Here is a 9,273-nt window from a genome sequence, read left to right as displayed (position 1 = left end):
GTAGCAGCTGTGGAGATGATTTAATATATCACAAAGTCTGAACTGTCTTCATAACCAGATTCCTCTGGACACACCTTGCCTTTCTTCCTGTATATATTTCTTTTTAATGATGTTTAAAATGATCTATTTGTGATACAGGTTGTAGTATTAGTATAATTATAACAATAAACAAGTGTTCTATCATATTTGGTTGTCATTATTTGAGACATAAGACATAAATGTAGTTGCTTTATTGTTATGCTGTAAAGAAGTGTAAAGAAAAGGCATTTATCATTTTCAGTGTTTTATTTAAAAAAGCAGCCACTTGGTATCTCAACCCTGTGACCAAGTGCTCCACATTGCCACTCTACAAACTGTCTGTATGCTGCATGACTGAACTATGTTACCCTTTCCTGGGTCTGGAAGATCAGCCATGTGTGGTTCATGAAAACACAGTAGTCTGGATGTTGTTCACAGTACTTGAATTCTGGCCTGTAAAGGAATATATAGATGTTAGAATCCCAAATTGGAAATATTGGTGTAATTGGACAGAACATTCATCAACATCATTAGATATTTTTAATGAACAGGGCTTTGTTGTTCTCTAACAAGACTTGTGTGTCCACATTACACACCAGGTCAACATACATAACAGATGAGGCGATGGCTGAAGCAGAGCTGTAGTTAGCGGTGGTGTAATCAGTAAACAACAAGTAAAAAGTAATATAAATAGTGTTGGATTACATTTATATAGCACTTTATTTTTGACACCCAAAGTGCTCAGGGGGAAACACTGAGAAAAGTACACTAGGAGATAATATACTAACATTATAATATACATGTATATATGTATACTGTATATATACCTGTTCATATGCCGGAGTGTGAAGCTCAATGTAGGTCCCAGAATACGTGCTCCTTGGCTTGCACCTCGTCCTCCCTGTCCTCTACCTCTCCTTCCTCAGACCCTTGTGGCCCGCCCTCCTCTACTTTGCCTCGAGCCTGGTCCTGTACCGTGTCTGTGCTAAGCCCTGGAGTGGAGTCCTCATCAGAGACAACAATGTTGTCACCGTGGAAGCTCTAAGAGGCAAATCCTCACCTCGCGCACATATACCTACTGTCAAATAAGTTGAGATCCCAACGCTCTTGCTATCAGGTCGCAAAGAAGAAAACTGGAGCCTTTCTCCCTTTAGTAACAACAGTGAGTGAGAAAAGGGAAGTGCAACATACTTCCATCTGCAAAACACAGAGCTTAACAATGCTATAAGCAATATATTGAATAGAGATTAAAAGAAAGATATTTGTTATAAAAATTACATGATGATGATTGAAAATCAGGACATCTCATTGATATTGAAGATTAATAAAATTAATTGATCTTCCGATTGTAAAATAAATAATATGGTTTAAAGTAAGGAGAATTAGGGTAAAGATTAAATAACAACATGCAAATGGTCACTAAGTTTGGGTGAAGACATCATGACAATGAGTCAGACATAGATCGGTGTTATTCCTCGGCAGATCTCAGAGGCATTGGACTCGGAGCAAGACCATCACCGTGCCGGACCAAGAGCCTAAGAAAAGAGTTGGGGATTTGAACAGCAAACAACTAGAGAATACTTCAAAGTTTTCTTCAGGGGACTTCAAGAGATCGAGCCACAGAGGGTAACCAAACCAACTGAAGAATCATCGGATTCCGAAATTTTTCTCTCACTTAACTGCAACGAAGACTGAAGACTTTTGGAGACAATTTGAGGGCTTTGGACAAAGCCTCGAGTTTCTACAAGACTCTAAAGATCCGCAGAAGAGGAAAGATCTCCTTGGCCAGGACGACTCCTTCCCCTCCCTTTCTCTCCAAAAAAGAAAACACTCAACCTCAGCTATCATAATCAGGTTTTGAATTTTAGAGATTTTATCAGTTTACTCAAGTTTTAATCAGTTTAGGTTGTATGCTTGCCCTTGCTTAATTTTGCAATAAAATATATAATCACTACATTTAAAGTACAAGTAGTAGACATTGAATTTATTTCTTCACTAAGGCAGCAATTCATTAGGTAAAGTGTGTATGTATGTATGTGCATGACAGTATGTATTTATGTGCAAGCCAAGTATTAAATCTTGGCCTAGGCGGCTTCTCATTACATTATTAGCATGCAGCGCATGCTAATAATGTAATGAGGTCTCCTGCAGAATATAACGATATCGATTTTTGGCTTAGAAATGTAGCGAAGTGTAAGTAAAAAGTTGCAACAACTAAAAATACTAAAGTAAATATGGAAAAAAAAATACTTAAGTACAGTAACAAAGTATTCGTACTTCGTTACTTTCAACCACTGCACTTTTTATGAATACAAATTTCCAGAAAATTATTTAAACAATTATATTTAAACAAAATGCAATAAATGGCAAATCTGTGAATTCATGTGAATCTTCATTAACTGACAAAAGTACAAAAAAAAGATTTTCAATAGTTGACTGACCAGCGTAATTGTATTTTGTAAATATAAACAAAGTTAGAATTTCATGCCTGCAACACACTCAACTAGTTGGGACAGAGTTAAATTAAGATTGAAATGTTCACAGCATATTCAACTGTTTAGAAGACTCCACAATAAGCAGGCTAATTGGAAAAAAAAGGTGAGATGTCATGATTGGATATAAAAGTAGCATCTGCCAAGGCTCAGCAAGTAAGGATGTGTTTTGTGGCTCACTCCTTTGTGCCAAAAATTGTGAGAAAATTGTTTGTCACTTGAAAGTTGCATGTGTGTGAAGGTACCACTGATGCAGAGGCATATATTTGGATTTTAGAGGGACATATGCCATAAAGGCAGTGTCTTTTCCATCGACATCCATGCTTACACAGCAGGACACACAGCCAGCCCTCATTCTGCACAGGCTACAACAGCAAGGCTTCGTAGACACAGAGTGCATGTCAAGTCCAGATCTGTCTCCTATTGAAAATGTACTGTATGGCGTATCATGAAGAGGAGAATTGGACAACAGCAAGCACAGTGGTATTATTATTATTATTAAGTGTTATTAAAAATTAAGGTGAATGTTAACATGCCTCTCCCCCAACTTTTGCTGAGTGTACTGCAGGCATGAAATTCTAACTTTTGTCAGTTAAATAAAGGTTCATGTGAATTAACAAATGCCAGATTTTGTTCTTTTTTTTCCTGAACACTGAAGGATAAACAGTTTGCTTAATAACATGAATCCAGTTTGGGTTCAGACTAAATTCGTAGCCAAACTGTTCAGACTGACAAACTTTAAAAAAAGAGCTACTGTGATTTGTGCTCAGACAAACCCAGAAATGAGAGAACTGAAGGAAATTTAGAACTTTGGTCATGGATTTAAGCAAAAGCAAAATACATTAGCTGACCCCAGAGTCTCCAGTCTACAGTGTGGACTCTCCATTCCAGCAGACAGCAGCTCCACTCCTGAATCGTGCAGGTTGATGTTGTAGCTTAGGTCCAGCTCTCTCATATGGGAGGGGTTGGACTTCAGAGCCGAGGCCACGACTTCACAGTGAGTCTCTAAGAGTCCAGAGTGAGAAAGCCTGTGATGACAGAGAATATAAAGCTTAAAGTAGCCTGAGCTGATCAAGCATGTATCACAAGGTTTGTGGTTTGAAACTTGAGCTCCTCCTGTCCACATGTTGAGGAGTCTGTGAGCAACATGATGAACCACAAATTACTGCTTTAGATAAAGTGTCTATCACTATCACAAATCACTGTACATGTGAACATGTGTCATATTGTGGTTACAAAGTGCGGTAGAAATGCACTAAAGCTCCTGAGCTCTCCCTCACTGGCAGAATGAACCTGGAGGCCATCTTATCAGCTGAGCAGTGTAATGAGGTTCTGTCTGAAGAAACCAGCTGCTAAATACACAAAGACTGTGGCTGCAAATTCAATAAAAAACACTGGAAATGCTGCTGTGCTGCTGTTTTCTCTGCATATCGTGACTTTAATATTACTGTTTTCAAATGGTGATATAATTTCTCATATTAAGCTTTAAAAATGCTCTCTATCGGTGAACATTACTAAACTAGCTTTTGAATTTACCAGTTTAGTTCAGTCCATTCAAATCCTACCAGAGACGTTAGTTCCAGCAGATCACAGGTATTAGATGTCTGTGTGTCTGTATATAAACAGAACAATAAACAGACACAGTATAGAAACAGACTGCAGACACTATATACACTGTAAAAAATGAGGACTGTCAAAACATTTTCAACACAAACTCTTAAATCCTCAAGTTTTCCGGCTGGATTTGTATAAAGCCTCCATCACCCAAAGAAAGATAGTTAGAAGATGATAGAAGATACTTGTGTCACTAACTTTTATAGTTTACATATGTGTAAAGTGTGTATCTTTACTTTAATACTCATGGTTTCAGCTTTACTTTGCTTTACAATGTCGATAATCACATCTGGACTTACTGAGCCTTTCTGCAGTTCCTCACAGCTGGAATCAGTCTCTGTCGTCCCTCCTCTGATGTGTTGTACTTCATCAGATCCAACTCATCCAGAACCTCCTCTGACATCTGCAGCATGTAGGCCAGAGCTGAGCAGTGGATCTCAGAGAGTTCCTTCTCTGATCTGTTCTCTGACTCCAGGAACTCTTGGATCTCTTGATGTAGTGAGTGGTCGTTCATCTCCATCAGACAGTGGAAGATGTTGATGCTTCTGTCAGGAGAGGCTGTTATGTTCATCTTTTTTTTTTCTTCTTCTTCTTCTTCTTCAGGTTATTGATGGCTTTCTGGATAATTTCTGGACTGTTGTCTGTCTGACCCAGCAGGCCTCCTAAGAGTCTCTGGTTGGACTCCAGAGAGAGGCCATGAAGAAAGCGAACAAACAGGTCCAGGTGGCCATTTTTATTTTCAAGGGATTTCATGATTGCTCCCATCAAGAAGACATCCAAGGTTGAATCAACATATTTTCCCCCCAGGAAGTCCTCCAGCACCTCTGTGTTGCTGCTGGTGTAACAGTGGAACATGTAAACTGCAGCCAGAAACTCCTGAACGCTCAGATGAACAAAGCAGTAGACTGTTTTCTGGAAGATCACACTCTCTCTTTTGAAGATCTCTGTACAAACTCCCGAGTACACCGAGACCTCTGTGACATCAAGACCACACTGCTCCAGGTCTTCTTGGTAGAACATGATGTTTCCTTTCTCCAGCTGTTCAAACGCCAGCCTCCCCAGTTTAAGAAGAACATTGCTGTCAGCCTCCATCAGCTCCTGTGGACTCGTCTCATGTCCCTCATCGTACTTCTGCTTCTTCCTCTTTATCTGAACCAGCAGGAAGTGTGAGTACAGGTCAGTCAGGGTCTTGGGCAGCTCTCCTCTCTGGTCTGTAGTCAACATGTGCTCCAGAACTGTAGCAGTGATCCAGCAGAAGACTGGGATTAGACACATGATGTGGAGGCTCCTGGAGGTCTTGATGTGTGAGATGATTCTGCTGGACAGCTCTTCATCACTGACTCTCCTCCTGAAGTACTCCTCCTTCTGGGCGTCAGTGAAGCCTCGTACTTCTGTTAACCTGTCAACACATGAAGGAGGGATCTGATTGGCTGCTGCAGGTCGGGAAGTTATCCAGACGAGAGCCGAGGGAAGCAGATTCCCCTTGATGAGGCTTGTCAGCAGCAAGTTGACTGATGACTTCTGTGTGACATCAGACACAACCTCATTGTTGTGGAAATCCAATGAAAGTCTGCTTTCATCCAGGCCGTCAAAGATGAACAACAGTTTACAGACAGCGAGCTTCTCTGCTGGGACCTTCTGTAATGTTGGATGGAAAACATGGAGCAGCGTGAGAAGACTGTACTGCTCATCTTTGATCAAGTTCAGCTCCCTGAATGAGAGCAGAACCAGCAGACTGATATCTTGGTTTTCCAAGCCCTCTGCCCAGTCCAGAGTGAACTTCTGCACTGAGAAGGTTTTTCCAACACCAGCGACGCCGTTGGTCAGAACCACTCTGATGTGTCTCTGTTGGCCAGGTAAGGCTTTAAAGATATCGTGGCACTTGATTGGAGTTTCATGGAGGGTCTCCATCTTGGAAGCTGTCTCAAGCTGCCTCACCTCATGTTGGGTATTAACCTCTTCACTCTGTCCCTCTGTGATGTAGAGCTCAGTGTAGATCCTGTTGAGGGGGGTTCCACTTCCTGTTTCATCACTTCCTTCAGTCACACGTTCACATCTCGTCCTCAGATTGATCTTATGTTCATCTAAAACCTCCCGCAGACCAAGACTCACTAAGGAAGAGAAAAATGACAAAACAAAGAAAATTTGACAGTCAGGTGATTTTTTTTTCATTCTAAATAAAAGTGATCATTATAGAATATACAGAAAAGTAAAGCTTATAAAGTCCAGTTTGGGGAGCTTCAGAAATAATGCTTCTTTTCTCAGCCTCTGACTGTGTGTTGGTGTACGTGTTTGATTGACAGCAGAGGTGACAGAATGCAGCTGCAGCTCTTCATCTGAACAGCTCACCACTGTTCTCCTCCCTGCAATATTACCTGATACACTGACCAAATGATGCTAAATATATGAATTTCTTGTTGACCTGTTTTTATTGAATAGCGCCGCTAAGAAAGCACTGCAAATCTCTGTGACAAACACACTACATTTCCTATAGCTGCTTCACAATAAAAGCCTTCCATTGGTGCGGAGAATAAAATGGTTTATAGCATACCAAAATACGTAAGGTTGTAAAGACTCAAAGAGGCACCAAACTACACAACGCAGGTGAGCTCACACCAGGCTCGTGTTCAGAAATACAGAGGAATTTCCACAGTTCCATAATCCATAATTTAGGTAGTCTAAAAAATAGCTACATAGCCTACTCTAAATATTTTACAATGACCAACTTATCTAAGGGCAGTAACGCAACATAGTGTCTGCACTCAGTCCATTTTCTTCTCTCAGCGCTCTCCAATGAGTAAAAGCTACACCAATTGTTATACTGTATGTGTTTGTCCTCACCGTCCATCAAACAAAATGTTGGTAATATTTAACTTGCTGTTTTAGTTAGCCTACGCTGTGAGAATTTAAAAAACAGAGCGCTCTCTCTCTCTCTGTCTCTCACACAGACAATAATGAGCTGCCGTTCTCTCTCCCCCATCGGATTCTCCCTCACTCATGTCATTGCCAGAACCTCTTTTGCTGTTCTGCTTATATTTATTAAACTGGCAACATAGCTGGGGCTCGTGACAGCCAGCTTATCAAGAGCTTTTTAAACACTTGCACCCGCTTGGTTGCTTATTCAACAAGTCACAGAACATGATTGAGAACATTCTGATTGGTTAATGCAAAGACGGGGGGCATTATCATAGAAACTAACAAAATATTAGATCTTAAATAGCCGCGCTGCATGACACCAACAAATGTCACAAACAAAAACAACAAGTAGTGTTTTCAAACATGACAACATCAGCAGACAGGTGTCCAGTCTTACTTTGTACAGAGCTGCTCTGACCGGCTGTCTGCAGTCCAGCTCTTGATCTGGATCTTTCTCCACAAAGGGGACAGGAGGAGTCTCCTGGTGAAGCAGACTGGTCCCAGTATAAGGTGATGCACTGTCTGCAGAACCAGTGTCCACAGCTGGTAGAGACTGGATCCTTCAGGACGTCCTGACACAAAGCACAGCAGGACGGCTGCTCCTCCACAGAAACATGACTCCTCGTCTCCTCCTCTCTGTGGAGATTAACACATTCTCTATAACACATTATATTAGTGGTGACAAAGCCACGGCTCACACGTTGCAGCTCATTCCCTACATATATACGTATGTGGTTCCTCTATTCACATCCTTATGTTGTTTTTTATTTACTTTGGAATTTATGTAACAAAAACACACTAAGAGGTCAAATCACATGCATCTACCCTGTAACAAAACAAAAATGTTGTCAATCATCAAATCAGAGAAACTGGTGTCCAAAAAGCTAAACTTAGAAAAGTCCTGACACCTGTGCTGGAAACTGTCCATTTTATTCACAATACCTCGTGGTGGAGCTTCATGAAAATCACCTAGTGTTGTTCTGCTCCACTGCGACACAGCTTTCAAAGCAAAAAACTGCCATTTGATTTTTTTTAATATTAACATGCAGTGAAACTGTTCTTGATGACAAGCAGTTCTCCCACAGTTGATTTTACTTTAGGTGTTTTTGGTGTACATTTTGAAATTCACATTAGTGGCAGAATGTGGGATAAAATACTGTAAAGTAGATTCCACTGTCTGAGGCTGACTGTATGAAATACGTTGATTTAGCTGAAAATTACTTTCAGCTTCTTTATTGGAAGCCACCAGGAGGGATATTTACTATTTACTTGTACTACTATTGTATAATATATGCACGAGTCAGTTTAACTGATTTGCATAAATACCACTAAATAAGATGTATTGACATTTAAAAGTCCTTGACAAGACTGTTTCTATAAACAGATAATAGGTTGGGCTGAAAAATTAATTAAAATCTTTTCTATATAGCAATATTGCCATATGCAATACTGTTTTTGATAATAATGTCACTCAAATATGTGTTTTTATTTATAAGGTATATTCAAGTCATGAAAATATTCCAGAGCAATTCAAGACTTATTTTAAATTTAACTCACAGGTTCACTCTAATTGAACTTGTCAATCATTAGATCTTAAAAGATCAAAACGAAAGTTCCTTACGTGCAGAGGTCAATTTACTACCAGGTTTAGGGGTAAAAAATTATGGAATAGCTTTTTCCACTTGGATATAAACTCTTGCTCATTAAAATGTTACAAAAGATATTTAAGCCCATTTAACTGCTGTTTTAAAATTCACCCATGATATTCTACAGACTTAAAATGAGGGTAATGATGTAAAAGGGATCATTCCCTATAATATCTCAAATCATATTGCAATTAGATACCTCTGACATAAATAGCAAATGTAAATCGCTTTGAGTGTGTGTGAATGTATGTGGTGCTGAGCAGAGTGTTGATGATTGTTTCTGCTTTAGTCTCTCTCTCTTCTTGTGTGTCTATAATCTGTCTATCTGCCCTTTGGACAGGAAAACTTTAAAATACATTGAATTTGAAAACTGAAAGTTGAATCTTCTTCAGGTCAGCTTACAGTAGAAACCGTCTCACATGACTCCTTTTGTCTGAGGGTCCAGGTTCATTACTGAAGTTCGGAGGTGACTGTCTGGAGCAGTCACTCACCGTGGACTGAAAGCTGGATCCTAAAGGCTCCACTCTCCACCTGTGGAAATAAGAAATATTTTACATTCATAATTATACATGACACAGGATTTGACA

The 9,273-nt window shown here is 39.9% G+C and overlaps 1 pseudogene; it reads right to left on the bottom strand.

Moving 5' to 3' along the window:
• Positions 1–727: 727 nt before the first annotated feature.
• Positions 728–7,566, bottom strand: LOC119896833 (annotated as a pseudogene).
• Positions 7,567–9,273: the final 1,707 nt, after the last annotated feature.

The sequence above is a fragment of the Micropterus salmoides genome, unplaced genomic scaffold, assembly GCF_014851395.1.
Source record: "Micropterus salmoides isolate LMB-PRFRI ecotype aquatic unplaced genomic scaffold, ASM1485139v1 Ms_hic_scaffold_1097, whole genome shotgun sequence".
Lineage (NCBI taxonomy): Eukaryota > Metazoa > Chordata > Actinopteri > Centrarchiformes > Centrarchidae > Micropterus > Micropterus salmoides.
The sequence above is the reverse complement of the archived record's forward strand: the minus strand, read 5'-3'. Positions and strand labels throughout refer to the sequence as shown.